Genomic DNA, 25,754 nt, shown 5'->3' with positions numbered 1-25,754 from the left:
CTAGTATATTGCCGGGAATAGAATATAAAGAAGTTTGAAGTTTAAATAAATAAACGCTACGTGCGGAACTGACTGCTGCATTGGTACCCACACGCAATAAAGGAGAAAAGTTGCAGCAGCCAACGCGCTCACGTGTGGGTCCTTTGACATCAACTCTCCAGAAGACCAGTGAGGACCTGCGGCAGGGGGATCTTAATTACATAATTACCGGGCTAATTGAAGCCGGGGGTTTTCTGCTGGGGATGGGTGGGAGGAAGATGAAGGGGCTGAGTTATCCAGATAACTCTTGCCCGGTAGCCGCGGACAGACGCTGCCTGAGCTTCTCAGTCCTGTGGGGTCCTCTCACCCTTCCTGCCCGTGCCCGGCCGCTCCAGGAGGCGGGCGGCGGAGACAGAGGCCCCCCGCGCCCGGCTGGGGGTTTCCCGGGGATACCCCGCCCTGCCCGCCAGGCCCCGCCCCCGGCCCGCCGGCCCCGCCTCCCCCGCCGCCGCCGGCAGGGGTCGCGCTGCCCCCAGCCAGCAGCTCGGGCGGGGGTGGGGAAAGCTCCGGCGGCCGGTCGCCGTTCTCAGCCGACGCTGCTGGTTGGATCGTTTCAATAAAAGTCTTTTTTTTTTTTTTTTTTCCCCTCTCGCTCGCTCGCCTCCGGGACACAGGCGGAGGCGTCAATCCGCAGCCGCCGAGCGAGAAAGCGACGCACACGCAGGCAGCGAAAGCGACCGCCCGCGGTCTCCTCGGCTCCCCACCGGCCGGCCCCGGAGAAGAAGGAGCCGCGTTCGGCCCGGCCGCCTCCGCCGCGCTCGGCGCCTCCCCGCCCGCCTCGCTCCCGCCCCGGCTCCTCCGAGGGGATTAGTGGGCCGCCCGCGCGGCTCGGCGGCCCGGGAGCCATGTTGACCCGGGGACTTGGCAACGCGTGAGGGACCCGCGCGGCCCCTCCCGAGGCTCCGGACTCTTCGGCGAGAGTCTGCAGGCGGCTGCGGCGGGGAGGCCTGCGCCTCGGAGACGCCTCGTCCGCCAGCTCCTGGGACCCGGACCTGCATCCGGTCGCCGCGGGCGTCGGCGGAGCGGCTCTCCCTCGGCGCCTCGCCTCGCCGCGGGACGCGGCCCCGCACTTGCTGGTGAGTTGGCGGCGGTGCGGGGCTCCCCCGGCCAACCCCGGGCTGAGAGGGGCGGAGGGGGCTTGGGACCGAGGGCGGGCGGCGGGCGGCGGGCGGGGCGCGGGAGCCTCGGGCCCGGCCGGGAAGTTGCGAGCGGGAGGCGCGGCGCTGGGCGTCGCGTGTGCCTGTCGCCTTCGGGGTCCAGCGGGGACCTCGGGTCGTCGAGGCATTTCTAGGGGTGGGGTGGCTGTCGGGCTCCCTCGCGGGAGGCGCCTCCCGCCGCCGCCGCCTCCGGGGCTCGCTGCCGCTTTGGTCTCCGGGGGAGGCCGGGCTCCCCTCGAGGCCCGGGAGGGGAAGAGGTTGAAAGTCCCCCGAGACACAAAGGTCCCCTGGGCGGGGGCGGAGCTGCAGGCGCGGCGGCGTAGCTCCGAGGGTGAGGAGGGGACCCGGGCCCGCGGGAGGGGGCGAGGAGGCGGCGGCCGCGGCGCTCGCGGCTCCTAGGAGACGCCGGGGTGCGCGCGGGTGGGGAGCGCCGAGGAGGCGGGGGGCAGCGCTCGCGTGGGGCGGGGGCCGAGACAAAGATCGGGGCGGCCTCCCGCCGCCGGGTCACACCCCGGAGTGTCGGTCCGGAACAGAGGCGGAGGGAACGTGGGAAACGCAAGGAACCGAGGAGGAGAGGGAAATGGGGGGCTGCCAAGTATTGTCTCCATCGCAGCGGCTCTTCTCAGCGTTTCTGTGCCTGATGCTTTTGCTCCCCAACTCAGCCGGATAGCTCCAGATTGCGTCCCTGCCGTCACCCCCTCACTGCCACATGGACTCTCCTGTGGTTTTCCCCGCGTTCTCCCCCTACTTTTCACCGACTCCTTTTCGGGTAAGCGGTGTTTTGCCTTCAGCTTGAGGAACGTTTGCTAATGACAGGATGCCTGAGCTTGCTCTGACCCTGAACTGCCTTGAACTCTCTGCTCTTCCTCCCACCCTTTCCTTTCTGGGATCTTATAATGTCACATGGCCGTTAACAATTAGCTTTTCTTCTGCAAAAATGGCAACAGCATTTAGCTGAAATCTGTGGCACTCGTCATTTATATTAATGCGTCCACCGAAGACACGTCGTTGGCTTAGCATCTCTAGTGAGCAAATTTCCTAGATACAATTCCAATTTTGTTTGGAGTTTTGGCTCTTTTTCTAGGGTCAGCAAAGTGTGTTACTAGCAGCCAGACCTGTCACTTATCAGGACAGGTCCGATGCTTGGCTTAGAGACAGACAGTTCCTTCCTCGAACTTTGCTGATTCTTTCTTGAAGGATTTCTTTTTAAGAGGTGCTTGTGTAAGCAGGTGAGAGTACTAAATCTGAATTACTGTGTGTTAGACTTATTTTGTTAGCCAGTGGGCAAAAGGAAAATGAATGGGATCTTAATACCTTTGATGCCTTGGGTAGTGGAAATCCTCCCTTGAGCTAGAAATAAGGTTCAGCCAAATTTTAAGGAAAAAAAATTAGCTAGACGTAGTATCATTGGTTTTGTTCTTTTATGAGGCCAAGTAGTTGGTTTATTAAATGTTGGGATGTTGTTTTGTTAATGAAGACATTTTAGTCTTTGTAATTCCAACATCTGTAATCTAACATTGTTTCATAAACAGTTGGAACAAAAGAAAAAACTGTGGCTGTATTTAAGAAATATTCTTGTTTTTATGTTATGAGAGAATATTGGAATATAAAAGTGCTATTCTTTTACCTGGTAAACTATCTCATAGGCCAGAAACACAATTTAAATGCTGGGCTTCAAAGAAAATAGCTGAATCTTTGAATTTATCTGTTTTAAAATTACTATGCAAATGTAATATATTAATGATTTTTTTTTTTACAGTGAAAATAAAAACACATTGAAATACGAATGGAAAGAAAATAAAAGTAAAGCCTGTTTGATGTGGGGCATTACTGTTGATATTGTGTAACAACAGTCATATCTTGTTGCTCGCTACCATTAAAATGTTGACACTATAAAAATTGTGAAATAATTTCAGTTTAGGAACAAATGCCTGAATTATGGGACTCTTTACCCCCACCCCTGCCAATCACCACCACTTAACATATTTGGGGTGTCTTTGAAATTAATAGTTCATACTATTAATAATCGATGTTTTATATAATGTTTATTTATTGAGGATACACTGATTTTTTTCCTGCATGTTTATTAATGTCTGATTAGATAATAGAAGTTTAATTCTCATTGGAAGGTAATCTACCAAAAAGTTAATAAAGATTTATGGGTGGATTAAAAAAAACACATTTCTGTATTTTTCAGATTTTCATGTTACTTTTACAATCAGAGAAAAAGTATGTGAAGAGTTAAGGTCTTGTTAATATCCCAGTCTGATTATTATTAAAAGAGGCTTCTATAAAATGTGTAATTTATTCTCATCTTTGGATTCAGGCCCCAAAAGTAACTTCTAGTATTAGGTATTTGGAACAGTGTAGGTTGCCAAAGGTACTCTGGTTGATAGTAGGAAGGAGAGAGACACCTAATAAGGAGAGATGAAATTGGAAGAATTGATTCAATGTATGGTAGTCTTGTACACCAGTAATCTTGTTCTAATAAGTCACTGGTTTTACAAAAAATAGAAATTAAATTTTGTCTGTGGCAGAATAGCTGTGTTGGCTAAGCAGATTTTAATGTATATATTTGTTGATACTTTCGTTTTCAGGTATTGAGTCAGCCCTACAATTAATGGTGGAAAGAGATGGCATATAAAATACTTTATTCTTTCAGGGCTTTTGTTTGTCTTAATATTCAGCAATATTTACTTCCTTCCTTTACTGGTAAAATAGATAACTAAAAAACTGCAAATACCTTATGGTGAGCCATGGAAGCTATAATGGCAACTGAGGTAGATACTCAATAGTGAAGATGATAGTGCCCCTTAATAGTAAAAACAAAGCAAAAACCCTGTAACACGAAATTTTTGCCCTGGTATTTTCTTTGGTATGGTTTAATAGTCCTGAATATTTATAAGGCACTACATTTTGAATCATTATTACTGTTCTCTAGTCTTTATAAAAATTACACCATCGTGTCATGACATTGTTTTATATAGCTTTTATACTTCCATGGTGGATAATTACTTAATGAATTTATTGCTGTATTGAAAAAAAGAAAAAGACATGTTAAATCCAGCTTATAAAATATTCTTTAGAGTATTTTATCTATTTAAAAAATTCCCTCTATTCATACTTACAAAGGAAGAATAATTTTATGTTCCTTGAAATTTGAATGTGTAATTTTTGCTTAAATTTTTACATGGGAAAGTGTTAAAGTGCATTTTATAAGCTGATTATGGGATTTTGCGTTTTAAATGAAGATGTAAATAAGTTTATGGCACTTAAAAATGAGCTTTGTATAGTATTTGTGAGGTAAAAAACTGCTTGCAGTAGAAAACCTGATATAGTAGCATTTAACCTATAATGTTGGTAATTTCTCTGAGCTGGTGGGAAGTGGACCTATTAGAGTGGCTGTAAAAAAAGAATTCTGTAGGATGTTTGTAATAAGCCAAGAATTCTGACTGTCATGAGTGGATTCTTTGTTATTATTTTGCTTCCAGGCTTTTTAGTTGGTAATTGCTTTGATATCTGCAAAATGTTGATCTAGAAAGAGGAATTGCCAAGGGCCAGCAAAATGTATTGAATATATCTGAGTGAAGCTTACCTTTCCTAGCCTATTTTTCTCTCTCTGTTGGCCAGTTTGGAAAATCAATAGACATCTACCTGTAAATCTAATAGGTGGGATACTACTATAAATAATGTTATATTCTGCAGTAACATATGATGCTGTGTTTGAGATGGTTTACAGATTCATGGCATATTGAGATGAGTGAAAATTATCTTGCTCTCCAGAGTCTCCTTTTAAAAATATGTTTTGTTATAAGCTATGTGAAAGAAATAACCTTATTTAATACCTTTTGCTAGGTACTATGCCAAGTGTTATTTTGTTAAATCCTTACAATAAGCTCATCTGATAGGTATTGTGCTTGTTTTTTTCTTTTTTCTTTTTATTAATGCCAAATACTTTAATTTGTTAGTAAGAAACAAAATACATTATCTTAAAGCTGTGCTTTGGGTCCTTCATTTTCCATTGATTGTACCTGTTTTTCAAATGAGAAAACAGAGGCTTTAGGTTAAGTAATTGTCTCCAGAGCGAAGATTTCTGTTTAGGCATTCAAACCATGTTACGCTGTCTCCATGGGGATGTGATTATTAAAAAGTCAGTGTTGAGTGCTGTAGAAAGATCTAAAAAGTGGTAAATTTAAAAGTTCATCAAAATTAGATTTAAATTCCATTGAATTCATTTTACTTCATAAAAAATTGAATTATACAAAATGTATAAGGGAGGACATATACCTCAAAATGAGTTAAAATCAAGATGATAAAAATATATTTAAAGTATTTGTGGATTTATTTTTAATCATGGGTTTATTGATTAGATTTCTGTGGGCATAAAATGAATATGGGTACTGAAAAGCAAAAGTAAAATTATACCTGGCCTTGTGATTCAAGTATGTTTATTTTTATTTTTATATGTTTACTTACTTATTTTGACTTTTCATGTGTTAAAATTAGTTTGCATTATTAGAGCATACACCTTAAAAAGGAAGACAGCCCAGTGCATGCTGTGTAGGTTACTTCAGTATTAGGTGAAAATTTTGCCTTAAAGTAGATAAATTTTATGTTTATATCTATACACGTATAATTGCCTGTTGGCTTTGGTATTGCTTATGTATTTTAATTACGTAAAGTGTAAATTTTGATCTTGTGTTTTTATTAATATGTGGCTATATATCACTGAAAAATGGAATATCAAACCAGATTGTACATTTTTGGGTATAACTTTTTATATTAAAAACTGACCCTTATGATATAAAAATTGCTAGTTAGTATTGTTGATATCTTTTTTCTTGTTCAAATGTAAAATTTTATTGACTTGACAGTAGTCCATTAAAGTGAAAAACAATGAAAGATTTGTTTTCTGTTTTTGTTGTCATAAAAGTTTATTGTTAGTCTAAATACTTTCAGAAATACTCTAAATTTTGTATGAATATTTGTAACGAATGGGAAAAGGGCCCAAGAATAATTTATCTTTTACTATGTTCTAGGTTAGTTACTAACTCGCTTTGTTCTTCTCAAATGATAAATGTAATATTGTTGTTTTTACAATTGGTGGTTAATATTTATTATTGTATGTTAATTTCAAATAATATAAACAAAGTTTGGTCAAAATTGATAATATTTTGTGAAAAACTACCCAGAGGAAGGGAGAGGGGGAGAGATAGATAGAAACACCAACGATGAGTCATTGATCCTGGCCAAGGGCACGTACCTTTGTTGCAGGCTAGATCCCTGGCCCTGGTCAAGTTGGTTGGGGCTCGTGTGGAAGGCAACCAGTCAGTGTGTCTCTCTCTCTTTCTCTCCCTTCTACTTTCCCTGAAAAACAATGGGAAAAATATCCTTGGGCAAGGATTAAAAAAAAAAAAGTTTATAATTTGTGAGATTTGGTGCTTTTTTTATATTCCTCAACTTATGATATGGTCTTAAAACATTAAAAAAATTTGTATCTTTTAAATTTTCAAGGTCATGACTTATTTACCTACATTTTATCACTTCCAGAACAGCAGAGTCAGCATTGTATTTTGTAGTAACTTTTGTTCATAAGTTTATGAGCATGGATTTTTGGCCTTCCACTTTCTCCAAATATTCTTATTTACATTTATATTTTCCTCTGATCCCTTTTCTTACCCAAAAGCTATAAAGTGGTTGACAGCACTTTTTATTTTAGGTATATATATATATATATATATATATATATATATATGTATGTATGTATGTATGTATATGTATATTTTTTAAAAATCTCTCACTTTTAATACATAACGTTTAGAATTGGTTATCTGGTTTCATTTTTTCCCCAATAAGGACTACTTCAATAATAAGTGATAACCATGTAAACTTGAGCTAGTTACTTAAGCTCTTAAGGGTCATTTTCTTAAATACAATTGGGAAATGCCAGAACCTACTTCATAAGATTGTGGGAATTAAGTGAAATAACATGTAAAGCACTTTGCAAAGAACCTGGCACCTAGTGAGCACCCACAGTTAGCAATTATTTTTATTACCCCTTAATATAATGGGAAGAACTGTTGGTAATGGTACTAGAATATTTAGCTGATCCATTCCTTCATGTTGATGAATGTCTAAATGAGTAATTCACAAGGACAGTTGAATCAAAAGAATTTCTCTGGCTTTTTAAACTGTACATATTTCCTAGATTTTCTAATATGCCTCCATGTTTTCACCATATTTGAGAATCAATGTATTAGTGAGTTAGTGTTACTAATAGGTGTATGTTGCATCCTTTAGGTGTATTGGGGGGAGAGGGATAGTATAGACTAGTGGACTGAATAATGTAGGATACTCATTGTTTCTTACCTAATGACCAATTAGAAGTAAAGCTGCCATAATCTTCCCGATGAACACATTGATACTCTTTTCCTTAGGGCCAACCAAATTTTTCCTGTGCCCTGTCCCTCATCTTCAGGCCTGTACTATACCACTTGTTTGACATCTTAACAATCTAGGTAGTATTTGCTTTCCCTGTTTAATGACTTTTGTTTGTGACTTAGGTTTTCTGAAGTCAAAGTAGAATAACAGGTCATATAACTTATCCATCAAAAGAAGAAACTGGTTTTGCATTTATCCTTTTGTTATAAAATCAGCTTGGATGCTTACTATTTATTACCTTACATTTTTGTTTATTATCTTATGTTTTTATGCATCAGTGGCCTTGACCTGAACTTCAGAAGCACTCTTGTTGATTTTTTAAAAAAAAACTAAATGTGAGTGCGTGTGCTCATGTGTGTAAGTGTAAAATCTCAAGCTCTCTCCCAGTACAACTGAATTGGAACCTCTGAGTTTGGGTTTTTAAAACGTTCCAGGCAATTTTTGAGTTACAAAAACACTTCTAGGAGTTAGCAATATGAAGGGGAGGAACCAGTCACATATAAATTAAATTTAAAGTTAAGGCAAATTAATTAGAACTTTTCATCATTTCATCCTATTTTTTTCCTCTCTTTTAATACTTTGAAATTTTTAGTTTTATTATATTTTGGGGGATTTTCTTAAGTTTGTGTATGAAAATCGAACTGGGAAGCCCCAAGCTAAAAGTTGTTAGACTGGGAGGAGGTTTTTATATAGAAGATGTGGAAGCAAAGCAAGGAAATTATTTGACCGTAGCTTAAGCAGTTGCTTTATTTAGGAAAGCTTAGGTGGTGGTTTGTGATTGGTTCTTTTTTCCTTTTTTAATCCTCATCTGAGGATATGTTTTTTTAATTGATTTTAGCCTCCCCTACGTACCCAGATTTTTTCATATTTAGATAAAGATCTTCCTTTATTTTTAACAGCTGAATAGTAAGTACTTGCATGGGTATATGATTATTAGTCACTCGGTGCTGTGTGGACACTTGGGTTGTTTCCTGTCTTTTCCTATTACAATGTTGAATTGAAAACATACATATAACATTTTGTACTTGCATAAAGAAATTAGATTCTAAGAACAAGTGTTTTTCCTTGCTCTGTCAACTGAGAGGGCCTAGAAGAAATGGCATCCCAAGTAGCAGTGAGCACACCTAGTGCCTGTTTCTTGGTTTCTAATACCATTCTTCCATAAAGGAACTAGGGCTGATTCCAGGCCTGGGACAAGAAACAAGTGTACAAGGTGAACCTGGAGCACCTTATAATGTTGGAAAGTAAGGAAGTACTCAAAAGCAGTGAATGAAGTTTGTAAAAGGGACACAGAAACCAACTGAAAGCACTCCCAGTGGCTCACACTAGAATAATTTGAGCAACAGAATAAGATAGTATTGGGTTGTGATTCAGATACAAAATAATATCCGTGAATCCATAAATAAATAAATAGTGGGGGAGAATAGACAAATCTGTGCGGAGTTATTCCAAATAATTTATGTAGATACTCAGCCCTCAAGGAGGTGTAACATAACTCCCCATTTAAGGAGTGGAAAAACCGGGAAAGGAGTAACTTGACATAAGTAACACCTGACAAATACTGTGTCAACCATGGGACCAAGGTTTAATACTATAAATATTAACTATTTTATATACTTTAAATATGTAATACTAATGGTGTAGACCGAATGTGTCCATTCATATGTTGAAACCTAATTTCCAATGTGATGATATTTGGAGGTATGGGGCCTTTGGGAGGTGCTTATGTTGTGAGGATGGTGCCCTTATGAATGGGATTAGTTCCCTTATATGAGACCCCAGAATCTTCAGGGGCCTTGATCTTAGACTTCCCAGCCTCGAACTGAGAGAAATAAATTTCTGTTGTTTATAAGCCATCCATCCAATCTAAGGTATTTTGTTAAAGCAACCTGTACAGTCTAAGAAAGTTAACATTAACAGTCATAATCATGTTGATAGCATGAAGTGATGAGAATGGGCACTTCACCTCTTTGGTCTTCCTCCAAAAAAAACCTAGCCCCAGTCTGATCATGAGAGAAGACACATCCCAGTTGAGGGATATTCTGCAAAATGAACAGTACTCAAAACTGTCATGGTCATCTAAAACAAGGGAAGTCTGAGAAACTCACAGCTAAGATCAGCCTATGAAGACACAGCAGTTATACTATAATGTATACAGCTGGAACAGTATACAATATACATGGGATTCTGGAACAGAAAAGGGACATTAAGTTAAAACTAATGAAGTCTAAATAAAGAATGAACTTTAGTTAATTATAATGTTTTAGTTTTGGTTCATTAATTGTGATAAATGTACCATGCTAATGTAAGATCTTAATAGCAGAAAGTAGGTATGTGGTGTACTGTCTTTGCAATTTTTCTGTAAGTTTAAAACTATTAAAAAATAAAACATTTATCTAGGAAAGATAGATGCTTCTGTAATTCTGTTAGATATAGCCAAATTGTCATTTTGTACTACTACCTGAATGTCTGAGAAGCTTGTTTTCCCATAACCTCACCAGCTGAATGTGTCGTCAAACTTGGAATTTTGCCAGTTTGATAGATGAGAACTGGTGTAACTCAGACTATTGTATTTCTCTCATAATGAATGACATTGATTGTTTTTTATATGTTTAATGGGCATTTTACTACCTCCCACCCCATCTGTAAACTCTCATGTCCTTTGTTTATTTTTCTATTAGGTGGTTGGTTATTTTTTTCTTGGTTTCAGTTCTCTGTAGTGAGACTAGCCCTTTATTTGTGATCTACATATATTTAGAATCTTTAAGATTTTTTAATGTAAAGTTTTTCCTTTTTTATATGGTGGTATATTTTTTTCTTTCATGCTTTTGGATTTTGAAGTATAGTTAGAAAAGTTTTCACTACTCCAGGATTATAAGGGATTCATTCATATTTTCTGTCAGTACTTGTGGTTTCCTTTTTTACATTTAGATCTTAAAACCTGAATCCTTCTTCCCTGTCATTGAGGCATTCTGAATGCTTAACCTTTCCTATCAAATTACTCTCCTGTAAGCATGTCTTTGACTTTATAGGTGCTTTAAATGATTTATAGGAAAATAAATGCTTATATATTTATTGTTGGTGGATTAGAAGTCTCAACTTTCTAGACAACATATTCAGCATTTCATTGTGTCTTAATTCCAAATCATGGTAAAAATTTTACAGTAATGAAAACTGTATTTAGCAGTATTTTTTTCTTCTACTGATTATTAGTGTTTTGGATTATCCATATATTAATTCATTTTTCCCCCTCATCCTTTTTCTCCTAAGGCTCCTGCTTAGGTTGGTGAACCTGTCTGTAATTTATCTCCCACCTTCCTTAGAACTCCTCACTGGTTTAATGGCCCCTCTGATATTAGTACTCATTAAGAAACTGGAGCCAGTAGTATCAGTGGATGCTGCCTAATGTAGGGTGAAGATTTCTTATAACCTTTTATAAAGGTATTAGTATTTTCCTCACACTACTTGTGATGAAACTGGTAGTGCTGAACTGAATTGTAACAAACATTTTGGAAACTCTAGTATGCTGTGGAATGTTGGCTCCTGGAAAATACAACCAAAAGTAACCTGATAAGTTTATTGCCTTAGGGTGGTAAAGGAGAGTACTACCTTTACAGAGTTGGTAGGATCTGTTGGGTGAAGTGTGTAAATGAAAAGAATAGCAAAGTAGGAAGGAAGAGCAAAGTTGGGACATTTGTTGAGAATTTGGATTTTTTGAGGCAGGTATTTTTTTTTTTTTTTAATATATCTTTATTGATTTCAGAGAGAGGAAAGGAGAGGAAGAGACAGAGGTAGAAACATCAATGATGAGAGAGTCATTGATCGAGCCCCCAACCCGGGCATGTGCCCTGACTGGGAATCGAACCCCGATTGCCTGGATCCTAGGCCGATGCTCAACTGCTGAGCCATGCCCGGCCAGGCGAGGCAGGTATTTCAATGTAGGAGCTTGATTAGAATTAGTAATGATCATGATATAGTGGTTAGGATAGATAGACATAGCAAAGCAAGGGTTTTGTGGTGAGATTTTCAGTCTTGGAAAGTGAACAGTCATTTACTGCTATTTATCGAAAAGTCGAATACTCTGTGTTGGTTTATATGGGATTTGGGGGAAGTTCCTGAAATGAACAATGAACTTATTTGCAACTCTTATCTGCCTGGGCAACGGTTTCCTGGAATAGTAAAGTCATGTTGTTGAAGACAGCTGAATAGTGATGTTAATATAGATGTAAACTCAGGGTGCAGATGGTTTCAGTTCTCAGTGCCCATTCAGTGCCACAGTGAACTTGAAAATGTATTTATAAAAAGTCTTAACTCTTAGGTCCATCTACAAAGATAGTACATTACCTTGGTGTGAGGAGTTTGACATTGAATTTTCCCCCTTGAGGAATGAGGCTTAACTTTGACAATTAAGGAGTCTGAGATACCTAAATGGGCAGTTGGATATATGCATCTGCCCCTCAGAAAAGAGAGAGAAGCCTGGCCGGGTGTGGCTCAGCTGTTGAGTGTTGACCTGGGATCCAGGCAATCAGGGTTCGATTCCCAGTCAGGGCATATGCTAGGTTTCGGGTTTGATCCCCGGTTGGGGGCGGGTAGGAGGCGGCTGATCAGTGACTCTCATCATTGATGTTTCTATCTCTCTCTCTCTCCCCTTCCCTCTCTCTGGAATCAAGAAAGTTATGTTTTTTTTTTAAAAAAAGAAAAGGATCAGAAATAGAAATTTGGGAGTTATTGTTTAGATTGAATCATGTACCTAGATGAGTTTGCCTAAGGAGGAAGCATAGAGTGAGAAGAAAAATACTTGGGCCTTAAGAGTTCTTCTATCTAGTATTTAACAGCTATACTGGTGTGTCTGTCTCTATGTCTGTCTGTCTCTGTCCCCCCTTCCTCCTCCTCCTTCCGTGTGTGTGTGTCTGTGAGAGACTGTGAGTGACTGTGTGTGACTAAACCAGCAAAGAATGGCCAGAGAGTTTGGAAGAAAACCAGGAATATGTGTGATCTCTAGAGATATGGCTGAATAGTAGTAGTGGGGAGAACACAAAGGCCTTATATGCCTAGATGGAGAAAGACCAGTTGACTTTAATGATGAGTTTTCACTCAACAGTTCTTCTGTGCATGTACAAAATATAGGCTGTTTATAGAACTATTCAGTTTCTCATGACATTCTTCACATATGAATTGCCTGGTAGAAATTGTTTGCAGGGTAATTTGAAATTAAGAATATTTTCTTAGAAATAATTTTACCAAACTGCTCCAACATCACCCCATAAAAGTTATTTAATCTCATTTTTACTGTGATCGCAGAAAGGAGGTCAGTGGTGTGTAGCTTGCAATTTTATATACAGCACATATATTTGTTCATAATATTGAACTGTACAGTGGAAGAAGTAATGTTTGTTGAATGTATCCTATGTACTAGGCCCAATACAGACACTCTGGATGTCACATCCTTTTGAGGTATTGTTATGTCCCTCCTTCAAAGAGGAAACTGAGGTTGGCTCTCTCGGTGTCATACTTCTCACTCTCCCCAGTGCCTGTGTGAATCAGGATTTGAACCTGTGTTAGGCTTACTCTCAATTTCTGCTACACCAAGTGAACTTTATGCTGTAAACCCTTTATCAACCAGTTCTAAAGTTGTTTGTAATTAACATTTGACCATAGGTGTTAATTAAATGTAGGAATATGTTACCACTCAGCTTTTGAAGATCAAGACTGAACAGGTACTAAGTAATGAAGCAAAGAGAGGATCTAGGTCCATATACTCCATCTTTGATTAACGAGAATCCATTTAATTCCACTTACGGGGGACATTCAGGTCATAGAACAGTATATTGTTTGCCAGAATTCTGGTTAATTCCGGTATTATTCTTTTAAAATATTTTTCTCTATTCTCATAGGAAACCTTTCTTTGAACTTTTTTTTAAGTGTCATTTGTAATTCATATACTCATTTACCCTCTTTTTTTGGTTCATTTTGTGTTAATCTAATTTAGTACTTTAATTTTCCTATTTCTAATATGCCAAGGTTTCCTAAATAAGTAAAGTTAGTAGAATAGAAAATACTAGAAGTAAAAGTGAAAATTTTTGAAGAAACCAAAGTGTGGCTATAGAGTTTAGTCAGGTTCAAATTTTCTTCTTAATCTTTGGATTGAAGTTTTATCCTGGCTTCTGTGAATCTTATAGAAGTAAATTAAGTGGACTTGTTAATAGCCTCATTGTTATGCTCCTTCCCTCATATTGGTGTGGAAGCAGTTTCTAATTTTCCGTTTAGCAAATAATGCTGTGGAGGATCAATTTATTTTCTCTCCAAAACCACAAGAAGTCTTTCCAGAAGGTGATGATAGTTTTAAAATTTTGAGATCAGCTTGTCAATGATTCAGCCCTAGGAAGACCCTTTTTGTGGGGGTATTTCCAGTATCTTCAGAACTAACTGACCACTTTTTAAGAGAAATTTTTATATTCTTAAACAGCCCTTCCCTTCTCCAAATAAAAACTTGACCAGAAGATTGATGAGTGCTGGCTTTTAACATGTTGCCAAAGTCTTTCCCTATTGCCAAGGAAAGTTGGCAGCTATCCAGTAAAATTTGTCTTATGAAAGCTTTGATAAAGTGTTAGGTTTTTTTTTTAATGTGATAACTATTATTGTGTCATAAGTTACAGAATGACAAAATAGCATATTCAGTTGTCCAGTTCAGATGTCTATGGGAGTGAAAGGGTAGAACATTGCCCACACACTTTCTTTCTTTAAACATGAAGAGCAAATTTATATTTACCTTGTGCCAGCTATGCTAAGAACATTCTCAAAGAGACCTACATGAATATTTCGAAAGCAGGAGATTTTGTGAGATTTGTATTTTGAAAACATGAAAGACAATGCATAACTCTTTATTTGAGAGTAATTGAAAATGTGATAAAGGATTAAATTATTTTTGAAGGGAGTTGAAGTTTCATTCTTATAGTAACTGTAAGAATGTGACCTTCTAAGTATCTAAATGCACTTAATTCTTTCTGCTAAAATGAGGTTCCTAAAAATGCTTTTTCAATTTTATTGTTGGAGGTAGAAAGTAGTTATGAGTGAATGATTAACTGATCCTCACAGAGTATCTTTGCATCAGTGGAGTCATCATGTGAAGTATGGTCTTTTCAATTTTGTAGGTTGACATTCGTGTTCAGTTCATTTTTGAGGCGATGTGGTATTGTAGGGATAAAGTATAGCATTAATTTAGAAATTTACAATGAGAAATAATTTGGCTTGATATAACAAAACATTTTTGGATGTAACTGATGTATGGATTTAGGGAGGGACACAAAGATTTTTAAAAATGTTTCTGGCCTTAAGGATTTTATAATGTGGTGTGAAACTCAAGAACTCTTCCTTTACATAGCTCACTTAACCCTGGTGAGTGAATCAAGAAGACGAGATTTTAGATTTGAGCATTGGTTGAGAATGGCTTTTAGAGTAGCGACTTTTCAGCATTTTTGGTCTGAGGACTTCTTTATATTCTTAAACATTACTTAACAATAACAAATATTACAAATCAACATAAATGTTTTAAAATGAAAAATAACTACAGGTATTTTCAAAGAAATACAGTGAGAAGAGTAGCATTGTTTTACATATTTGCAATCTCTTTAATATCTAGTTTAATAGAAGACAGCTGGATTCTCACATCTACTTTTACATTTCAATGTATTGCAATACTCTATGCCATGTAGTATCTGGAAAACACTGTACACTTGTGAAGGAAAAGTGAAAAAGGCAAATAACTTCTTAGTATTATTATAAAATAGTTTTGACTTCAGGACCCTTCTATAAAGCTCTGCCAACCACACAAGGAGAACCTCTGTTTTAGAGCAAAATGAAATTGGACCCTAATCCTTTCCTTGATCTTCCCCTCTCAATTTGATAGTCTTAGGCTATTTCTGTTAAGCATAGTAACTCATTGAATTCCATTTTTCGAATCTACTCCTGGTTAACTTGTGCTCTGGACAGCTTTGTAGCTGTAGGCTTTGATTCTTCTGTTCCCTTTATTCCTTTTTCCTTGTCGCTTAGACACCATATGCTATAAATAGCAAGGCTTGCTAGCTAGGTGTGTAATCTCAGGCTAATTTGTTTACATTTTTGAGTCTTTTTTATCATTTGTAAAATGGACAGAGCAATAACAACTCATAAGGTCTTTGTGGAAATCCAGTAAGATAAAGTTATATACAGTTGCTAATAATTTTCATTAGAGGTTTGCAAAAAACACTACCTGAGATATGTTTCAGTTTCATCACATACATTTTAGACTATTTGATTAAATTTGCAAAAGATCCTAAACTCAGTACAATTTGAGTCTCCCTTGTTTATAAGTTTATAGTCTAGAGAGTGACTTCTTGTTTGTTTTTGTTTTAACTGGCCTCCTTTCTGTCCTGCCTAGTGCTTGCTTGGGTCTTCTCAGAGCTAAGTTGTTCACAAGGAAATGGGATTTTGAAACACAAACAGCAAAACACTCTTCCTTTATTGAAAGTGTGATCTTGTGCTTAAACTAATTAGAAACAAATAGGAAGATGCTATAATAAAAGATCGGGAGGAAGCCAGAGCATACATAGTGTAGGAAATACCCAATTCTGTTTGGGTAGCGAAGCCGAAAAAGGAAAGGAAAAAGGATTAATTTGTGCCTTATTTATCAGCAACTAAGTTTTATAACTGCTAGGAGAAAGAGAAACTACTAAGCACCCAGCAGGTTCATATTTATTGAGTGAGCTTTGTGTTAACCCTACTCTGGGTGATACTATGTAGCAGTTAAGAGCATGGACTAGGTAGGGCCTGATACTACTTGGGTTCTACCTGACTCTCTTGCTTACTATTTGTAAACTTGAGTGAGTTTTTAACTCTTTAATGACTAAGTTTTTAAAGATAATTTTAATAATATAGGATTATTGTGATATTAGAAGAGTTAATGTAAATAAAATACTAGAACAGATTGGCATATAATACTATTAACTGCTTTTTCTACTACATAAAAAAGGGAAAAGACATCAGTTCCTTGCTATTAACTTCTAGTAGTCTCACAGCAATCTTATATTTTAAAGTGGTTGCTAAAAATTACATAATGTGAAAGGTTAATTTTGTCTTTTTTTATTATTATTATTCCCTTGTTATTTAAAGCACATTTTATTACTTTGGCTTGCACAAGAGGAGAAAATTGATAAAGGCCAGATCTTTTAGCAGTTAAAATGCATTTTGCCTAAATTCACATTAATGATTTTTAAAGTACTTTTCCCCCTTGAATTTATTAATAAATGCCTTCTTATGTGATATTGCTAGAGAAACTAATGGCTAGGGAGGTACCTAAACTTAAATTTCACTTATTGAGAGAAAAACTATCTGTTGAAGTCACTAAGTACTAGTCACTTCCATATATTTCTAATCATTTTTGAAGGATATGGTTGCCAACATATAGGGACAAACTTGTAAATTGCCTGGTTAACTTTACAAACAGATTATTATTCATATTTTAATGTCGAGACTGATTTATTTGAATCTTTGAAGTTGTCCTTGGTAAATTAAAGTTTGGGTCAAAATCAGTGTCAGTCTCTATAGTAAGCCATAAATATTATTGGTCTCTGGGGCAGTGATTATGAGAAGTAAGAATCTTTTGAACAATCACTGAAAATCATCATTAAATTTAATCCTTTTTGCTTACAGAAAGAATAAAAATAGAAACCTTTGTCCTTTTGTGTCAATGAGGATATCAGAAAGATAATAATGGTAGTGAAATATGTACACAGAAGGTAAATACACACACACATTAGGGTCCCAGGAAAAGTTTAATTGTAGTGATATGCTTAAAACAAGAGATTTATGCTGCCACTTTTTAATTTCCAGATAAAAAATGTGTGTAAAAAAAAAAAATAGTGTTTTCTCCTTGGTAAAATAACTCATATTTTTTGAAGCAGTTGGAACCACAACACGGGGTCTATTTGGACTTCTTAAGCATTTTAATCCTCCAGATACTTCATGAACATTCTCACTATCTGTAATTAAGTGATGGGTTCCGATTCCCCTCAATTTGTGAGTAAAGTTGATTAGAGTAAAATACATTTCAGAATTAAATAATAATGAACTTATACCCATTTTTACTGTATCTTACTACTCATGAGTTTTGTATAGCCTTGCTGGGTGCCATTAGGTTTTCTTCCCTATTGATTGTTTGTATCCCTACTACTTGTATTTTATCAAATTTTCAGCCTGCTATTATGAAAGCAATCATATAAATGAATATGTACTTAAGTTGCTAGGAGCTCACTATAAACCTTGCCCAAAGCATAAAAACAGAAATTGATTTTCCAGCATTAGGTCAAATTCTTTAATATTTATTTTTAATTTCTATATAAAACAATCATCAAATCTTAGCTGATACCACGTATTTTCAAGCAATATTTGTTGTAAGAATTAAATAAGAAATGACTTTTTCATAATAGAATTTAACCTAATTTTTAAAAAAGAAATCGCCACATTCACAGAGGTGGGCTGATATGAAGATTATGCAACAAAATTTTTGTTTAACTGTAATACTGAATTTGGTTTTTTCCCTTTTTCTTTCTTTTTTCTGTTTAACTTCCAGTTTAAGAATATTAGTTAAAATTGCATAGAAATTTATTACAGTTCATCAGCACTCCATGTAGAAGAGAAATTCAAATTATCTGCCTATACTACAGTTATGAAATGTGTTTCAAGTTTGGTTTAAAGTATTTTTAAGACAGAGGCTTGCATGCTTGCAGAGACTCCTGTATATAGCATTTAAGAAGGCAAGTGAGGATCCTAGCTGGTTTGGCTCAGTGGTTAGAGTGTCGGCCCTTGGACCGAAGGGTCTGGGGTTCCATTTCAGTCAAGGGCACGTACCATGGTTGTAGGCTTGGTCCCCTGTCCCGTTTGGGGCACAATCAATGTGTCTCTTTCACATCGATGTTTCTCTCTCTCTCCCCCTGCCACTCTCTCTGAAAAAGCAATGGAAAAAATATCCTTGGGTGAGGATTTTAAAAAATAGAAGAAGAAGAAAGAAGTGAGGATATAGTTAGTAGAAGCTCTGATTAATTTGTGTCCTTCATTCTCTCTGTAAGACTAGTGATTGATAAGCCATGGCAGGTTTAATAGTAGTTGGTGGCTAGTAGGCTTTTCTTTAGTTTGACCCTTCCAACCAGTTGTTGTATACCAGGGTTTTTTTTATTGGAATTACATAATTTAATAGAGTATTACCTAAACCAATAAAATACCAATGCATAAGGAGAGTTATTTCTGTGAAAACTTTGGGAAGACTCAATAAAGAAGGATTGCTAAAAAATCTTGTGGATTTATATGTAAGGAAGACAACTAAAAGCCTGGAAAGGTCATATAAATCTAAAAGTTTGGCATTCAGTGCTTTACAGGTGTTTTCAAATGTTACCTTTATTTTTAAAGAAATGCATGAGAAATTAATTGTAGAGTGTATTGGCGCCTGGTTTATGTAAGAAACTCTGATCATTGTGTTTGTCTCACAGCAAAAGATTGGTAAGCACATTTGAATGTTTCAGCTTAAAATGCTTAAAGTACATAGGTGTAATGTTTTTCCTCTTTGTGATTCTCTGAATTATGGCCTTGATTAGTGGACTGGTCTTGAGTAGTTGGTTCACCAATTCTTATTTTTATTGAATATATCTTCTATCTCAGACATTTTTCTTGAACTCTAATAGTAGGACTAAAACACTTTTTCAAACTTTAGCATGTATTTTGTAGTAAAATTGGAATAATGCTGTGATTTTATAGTTAGTACCACTTGTAGCAATATTCATAAAATTTTGTATTCAGACCATATTCTTTAAGAAGACTTTATAGTTACCTAGGTTTTTGGACCCTCTTATGATCCTTTCTAGCCTTGTTTGCCCCCTTTGTTTTAAAAACAATGGGTTTCTTTTAAATTTCCTCTTCCAAGGAATCAGCTGATGTTTCTAAGGCACTTTTGAGCCAGTATAATGGTTTAATGTACAGGAATCAAAATATTTCATTTTCTAGTAAATATTAGACTAAAATGTGGAACACTTCAGCAATTATAGCTTATTTGGAAAATTAAAAGGATATTTTCTATTTATGTTTCTTTTCCTTTTTATCTTAGAGAACTGAAAATACCTTTTAAGAATTAGTGGCAAAAGGATTGGTCTGCTCTGGAATCTTAGGAGGCACAGTGCCCAGAGAGGGCCCCAAAGCTTTTTCCTGGCTGCCTACTCTGGAGCAGCTGACTAACCAGCTGCAGAGCACATTGATCTGGTTGTAATTGCTTTCATCCTGGAGCAGAGCAAGTTAACACAATTTAAATCAAAAGTCACATTTGAAGATCCTGACCTGAGGATAACCTTTCATTTCCTACCTTTGAAAGAGGGAACAATTCCAGTCACTTCCTAACATCTAATGTTGGTGGTGAAAACGGTACCAGTTGTTACCAGTGATTGGACCTCAGTTCAGCAACCTCAGTACTTGAATTCTGGCAAGGAAAGAATTCAGAGCCAAGACTCAAACTATAAGAGAAAGTTTATTTAGAAAGTCACAGAGGTAGAAGTGAACTGTGGAAGAAGCGATAGCTTAGGAGAAAGAGAGAGGCAAGGAAAACATGCGGGGGGGGGGGGGTGACACAAAAGGAGGTTGAGGAACGGCACACTGGGTCCTCTGTCTTGATATTTATCTGGAAGTTCTGGGAGGATCCTAATAGAATATTCGTTAGCTTTCCTGGTGTTTCCTTTCAGGATCTTGGTCTCTACTGATTGGTCAATGCCAGAGCAGGGGGTCATTAGCCAGTGCAGCTTGTCCTGATGTCAGCCATGGCCTCACTTGTCTGGTTTTGCTGCTTTCCTGGGCCTGGAGCTGAGACACACTGTGGCCTAGATGTATTTGATGCAGATCAGAACCTCATTGTCTTGGGGGCTTAATGCTTAAGGGCTATTCTCTGTCCCCCCTCATTCATTCCCCCTCTAAGGGGGCCTAACTTGCATGACTAGCAACGTGCCAGGGGAGGAAAGATCAGAGGAGGGTCCAGGAAAGGTCACCCTGGGGACGAGGTCCCAGTTTTGTCCATTGCTGGGCACCTGGGGCTTTCCATCCTGGTGACCTTCTGTACCTGGCCCATCATCCTTGCTCTGCTCATTTCTGCCTTACTGCTTACCACATACCACAAAACTGCTTGGGAACATATAGCCACATCTAAAGATTGTGACCTCTTGACTTTATACAGGTGAATTCAGAGTAGGACCTTTCCAGTTTTCCTTTGGAGTAAAAGAAACAATAGTCTTAATTTACTGTTGAGAAATAATTCCCTTCCTCCTCTACTTTTTTTTCTTTCTATTGAAATCTTCCTTGACCATTCCTGTAGATGTAGCATAGATGAAATATACTTGGGATTGTGTTTATAAACTCACCCTTTTACTAAAAAGAATACGAGTGTGACAACTCTTGTCTGTGTTAAATGGTAGACAAGTATTTCTTGATACGTATATTTTTAGACCATTGCTTTCTTTTGATAAATCTAGGCCTCCCATTATTCTCTGAATACTCCTACCAGTCACTATAAAGGTTTTATTGAGCTTTAGTTTCTTGAGATTTCAACTTTGTTTCTGCTGTGACTCACATGACAGCATAGATTATTTCACACATGGAAAACTATAACTATAGATAAGCTGTAAATCCATTCTGTTCTCCCATTCATTATTGGAATGATGTTATTATAGGAATAACCCTGAATCTGCTCTCAGTCATTAAGTATAATTAACATGTTCTTTATTTCAGTGGTTTGTAAGAAATTCAAATGTTCACTCTATGAGGACAAAATATTAATTGCAAAAATTCATCACAGAATTGAGAACTGCTCTTTTACATTGTAAGTCTACCTGTTACCAAAGGAATTACCACTATGATAGAAGTCTCTGTTCTTGACTTTTGGAGAACAAAATACAAAAAAGAGCAGAAATCATTAAAAATAACGTGAAATGGGGGGAGGGGAGGGAAATGAAGTTAAAAAAAAAAAAGTAGGTATTTTGTAAGTATTAAACTTTTGTTGACTTACGAAGTTAATATTTTTACTCAGAAAAAATAAAAGGACCCAGATATCCTACCAAGATCACATCCTTTGGAGTTGTGTACCTCATAAGACCACTGATAAATATTTACCATTTCTGAATGTCCAGAGTTATGGGTACATTGTATTCCTAGTAGTATAAAGCCAATGGATTTATATATGGATGAAATGATGGATCTTAGCCTTAGCCATATACTTTTAATTGCCGCTTTTCCTCCCCTGGTTAGTGCAATTTAAATAGCAGCTTATATAATTCCACTTATTTTTTGGAAATGATTTTTACTTTCTTTATGTCTGTTTATCCTATGTATTGCAATACACTAGGTAAAACATTTCAGATATTATGTCATATATAATATGTCAGATAATGGTGTGGGTTATTGTACTTAGGACTATTGTACTTAGGACTAAGTAAAATAAATATATGGATATTTATTTTACTTTTCCTTTATATGAAGACTGGATCATACTACTCATGATGACAAAAGTGGCTTGCGTGTAGGAAGGGTAATATCTGTGTTTATACAATATATGGATATGGCCTGTTTCTCTAACAGATTGTCTAACACTTGACAATACTGTTCTCAAAAAGCGTTTATTAATAATTTTAAATACATTTAAAAATACACTGGCTAGTCTAGGAAGGCTGGATAGCAGTGGTGGCTTTTTATCCTTCCCTTTGTCTGAAATCTCATAAGTATTGAAATATAACTAGGAATAATTGAAATTATTTTTAACCATTTGTGGAACCGAGTCTGGAATTTGTTTTTATGATTCTTCCCAAGGAGGAGTGTTCACGGGCTTATTGAAGGAGGAAGGGGGAATGTTTACAGGTCTCTTACAAAGGTATTATCTACTTTGTATAAATACAGTCTTAAAAATATAGGAAAGAAATATCAGGTAAGATGCCTTCATTAGGAAATAATTTGTTTTGCACATTTTGTAGGATGGTAAGTGAAATTTGTTGACTTTCAGACAGTTTGCTATTGCTAAAATAGCTTATAAGGTGTGGTTTTTCTTTTGAAAAAGATTATTAGGAATGCTATGACTCATTTTACTCAAGAACATTACCTGATGTCACAAAAATTAAAAGGAAAGGTGGTTCGTGTTTCATTCATGTAGGTTAATGGGAAAAGCACATACGGTTTGAATTTGGCTTGATCAGGATTTACTTAGTAGCTTAATCACTTTTTGTGAGTCACTTAAGTTTTGAGCTTTTGTTTTCTCATTTGTATAGGAATGGTAAATAATACCTTTTTTTTTTTACCTCACAGAATTGTTCTAAGAATCAAATTAGATGATGGATGTGAAGACTGTTTGAAACTCCATAGGGCTAGGTTCATAGTGGTGTTATTCATGTTATTTTAATAGTAAATTGGTAAATGAATTACCTACACTGTGGCTATTAATATATATCTTACCTTTGAGGAGAAAAGACAATTTTAAAGCTTTTTAATTTTTATAAGTAAAGACATAAATATTAATATATTCAGAGACTTATTAAATTCACAAAACATATTTGTGATAAAGAGACAAAGGTTTGGTGTTGGAAAAGGATTTCATCGTAACCAATTAATGCTTTTGCAAGTTTAGCACCTTCTTTATATACTTCTTTTTTATATTTTGTGATGACCTCATAAGTCCTTGAACATATTTAATAGCTTTTTTCTGGATGATGCTGAAGGTAGGGCTTAATTTCTAGCCCTCTCACTAAAAGGGAGGAGGAATTTACTAATCTTAAATTATTTTTTCAAGATAATTTTTGAAGTGCCTTTGTGAAACATAGAGGAAAATATTTTCATTTCCCCGTTTTAGGAGTAAAGTAAAAACCCAAGCATACTGAAGGGATTTCCTATAATCTTGCCATTTTTCTTGATAGTACCCACTGAGAGGGTTGTTTTGAGGCTATGAGAGAAAACAAGATGGATGGAAACAGAATAGCATGAAAAAGAAATAGAATAGCCCTGGCCAGGTGCCTCAGTTGGTTGGAGTGTTGTCCCGTACACCAAAAGAGTGCAGGTTTGATTCCCAGTCAGGGCACATGCCTAGTTGTGGGTTCGATTCCCCAGTTGGGGCACAGAAGGGGGACAACTGATCTATGTTTCTCTCTCATGTCAGTGTCTGTCTCTGTCTCTGTCTCTCTCCCTCCCTCCCTTAAAATAAAAAATATATATCCTTGGGGGTGAGGATTTAAAAAAAAAAAAAAGAAATAGAACATAGCCAGGTGATTTTACTTATGTATAATCGATTGCCATGGCCTGAATGTTTGTGTCCCCCCCAAATTTTACATGGTGAAATTCTAATGCCCAGTGTGATGTTATGAGGAGGTGGGGCCTTTGGGATGAAGATGGAGCGCTCATCTTTTAAAAGAGACAACCAGAGAGCTCCCTAGTCCCTTCCACCATGTTAGGATATAAGAAGAAATCTGCAACTCAGAAGAGGGCCCTCACATGACCATGCTGACACCTTGATCTCAGACTTACAGCCTCTAGAACTGTGAGAAATAAATGTATGTTGTTAATAAGCTACTTAGTCTGTGGTATTTTGTTATAGGAGCCTGAACAAATTAAGACATTGATGAAATGGTTAGGAGAAAGGGGCAGAAGCAGTATTTGAAGAAATAATAGCTACCTTTAAAAACTGTTAAGACATAGCCCTGGCCAGTGTGTTCAGTGGTTAGATCATTGGCCCACTACTGAAGGTGTCTCGGGTCAATTCCCTATCAAGGGCATCTACCTGGCTTGCAGGTTCATTCCCTGACCGTGGTCAGGGTGCGTGTAGGAGGCAACCAATTGATGTGTCTCTCTCATATCGTTTCTCTCTCTCTCTCCTCTCTCTCAAAATCAGTGGAAAATATATCCTCAGGTGAAGATTAACAACAATAAAAAACTGTTAAGACATTGACCCAGGATGCTGAGTGAACCCAAAACGGTATATAACAAAGAAGACTACACTTAGCCTTAGTGTCTCAGAAACTTTTTTACAGCACCACTAAGCCAAAAGAAATAACTAATAAATCTGTTTATTAGTAATCAGTTTCAAACAACTTAGTAGTAGAAGTTAGTACAGTTTCTGACAGATGTTGCTGTGTTTCCCTCAGCACACAGTTTGGGATCATAGTACTAAAGTCCACATATAAAGAGAGGACTTTTTTTTTAAAATATGTTTTTATTGATTTTAGGAAGAGAAGGGGAGAGAGAGAAACACCAATGCATCAGCATTGATCGGCTGCCTCATGCATGTCCCCTGCTGGGGATCAAGCCCGAAACCTAGGTATGTGCCCTGACCAGGAATTGAACTGCCGACCTCTTGGTGCATGGGTCGATGTTCAACCACTGAACATACCAACTGGGCAAGAGAGGACTCTGAAAAGCAGTCAAGTGTGGGGTGTGGTGAGGGAGTCATTATGTACAGGGAAATCAGAATTTGAAAGTTGACTTTTCAACAAATTATGGAAGATAGAAGATGTTGGAGTGACATATTTAAAGTGCTCTAAGAAAAAACTGCCAACCAGTAATTCTATATTCAGTTAAAATATCCCTCAGAAATAAAAATGAAACAAAGATATTGTTAGGGAAACAAAAGCTAAGCAGCACATCTAGACTTAGGGAAATGTTAAGGAAATTCACCAGGCTGAAGAAAACAATCCTCAGATGGAAGCATGATGGAATGAGGAGCAGTGGAAAAACTAACTATTGTGGGCAAGACTATTGACTGCTTAATCCAACAGTATTAACAATATCCAGTTATAATAGTGTTTTATTGAAAAACAATATATAATGTATATAGAAGTAATTCTATGACACCAGTAACAAGGAGAGGGCATATATAGAGTTAAATTGTAAGAATCTCTTATTGTTTAGGACTTGGTAAAAGTACTATTTTAAGATATAAAGATGCATTTTTGTATTTTTTACAGTGACCACTGACAGAATGATGTTAGAAGATAATTCCTATAGAATAGGTAAAATAGAATAATAAAATAATACTTGATTAATAGAAAAGAAGGAAGGAAATGAAGGACAAATGACAGAGAA

At 37.3% G+C, this 25,754-nt stretch overlaps 1 protein-coding gene across 1 annotated transcript in view; it reads left to right on the top strand.

Moving 5' to 3' along the window:
- Positions 1 to 1,950: 1,950 nt before the first annotated feature.
- CDK17 (cyclin dependent kinase 17) overlaps positions 1,951 to 25,754 on the top strand; it is an 80,617-nt gene continuing 56,813 nt past the window's right edge. The window contains exon 1 of the mRNA XM_087814838.1: positions 1,951 to 1,965. The gene's annotated coding sequence lies outside the window, so the exon portion shown is untranslated. The remainder of the gene's footprint in view (positions 1,966 to 25,754) is intronic.

This window comes from Miniopterus natalensis, chromosome 2 (assembly GCF_054644295.1).
Source record: "Miniopterus natalensis isolate mMinNat1 chromosome 2, mMinNat1.hap1, whole genome shotgun sequence".
NCBI lineage: Eukaryota > Metazoa > Chordata > Mammalia > Chiroptera > Miniopteridae > Miniopterus > Miniopterus natalensis.
Note: the sequence above shows the minus strand (reverse complement) of the source record. Positions and strands in the feature narration are given on the sequence as shown.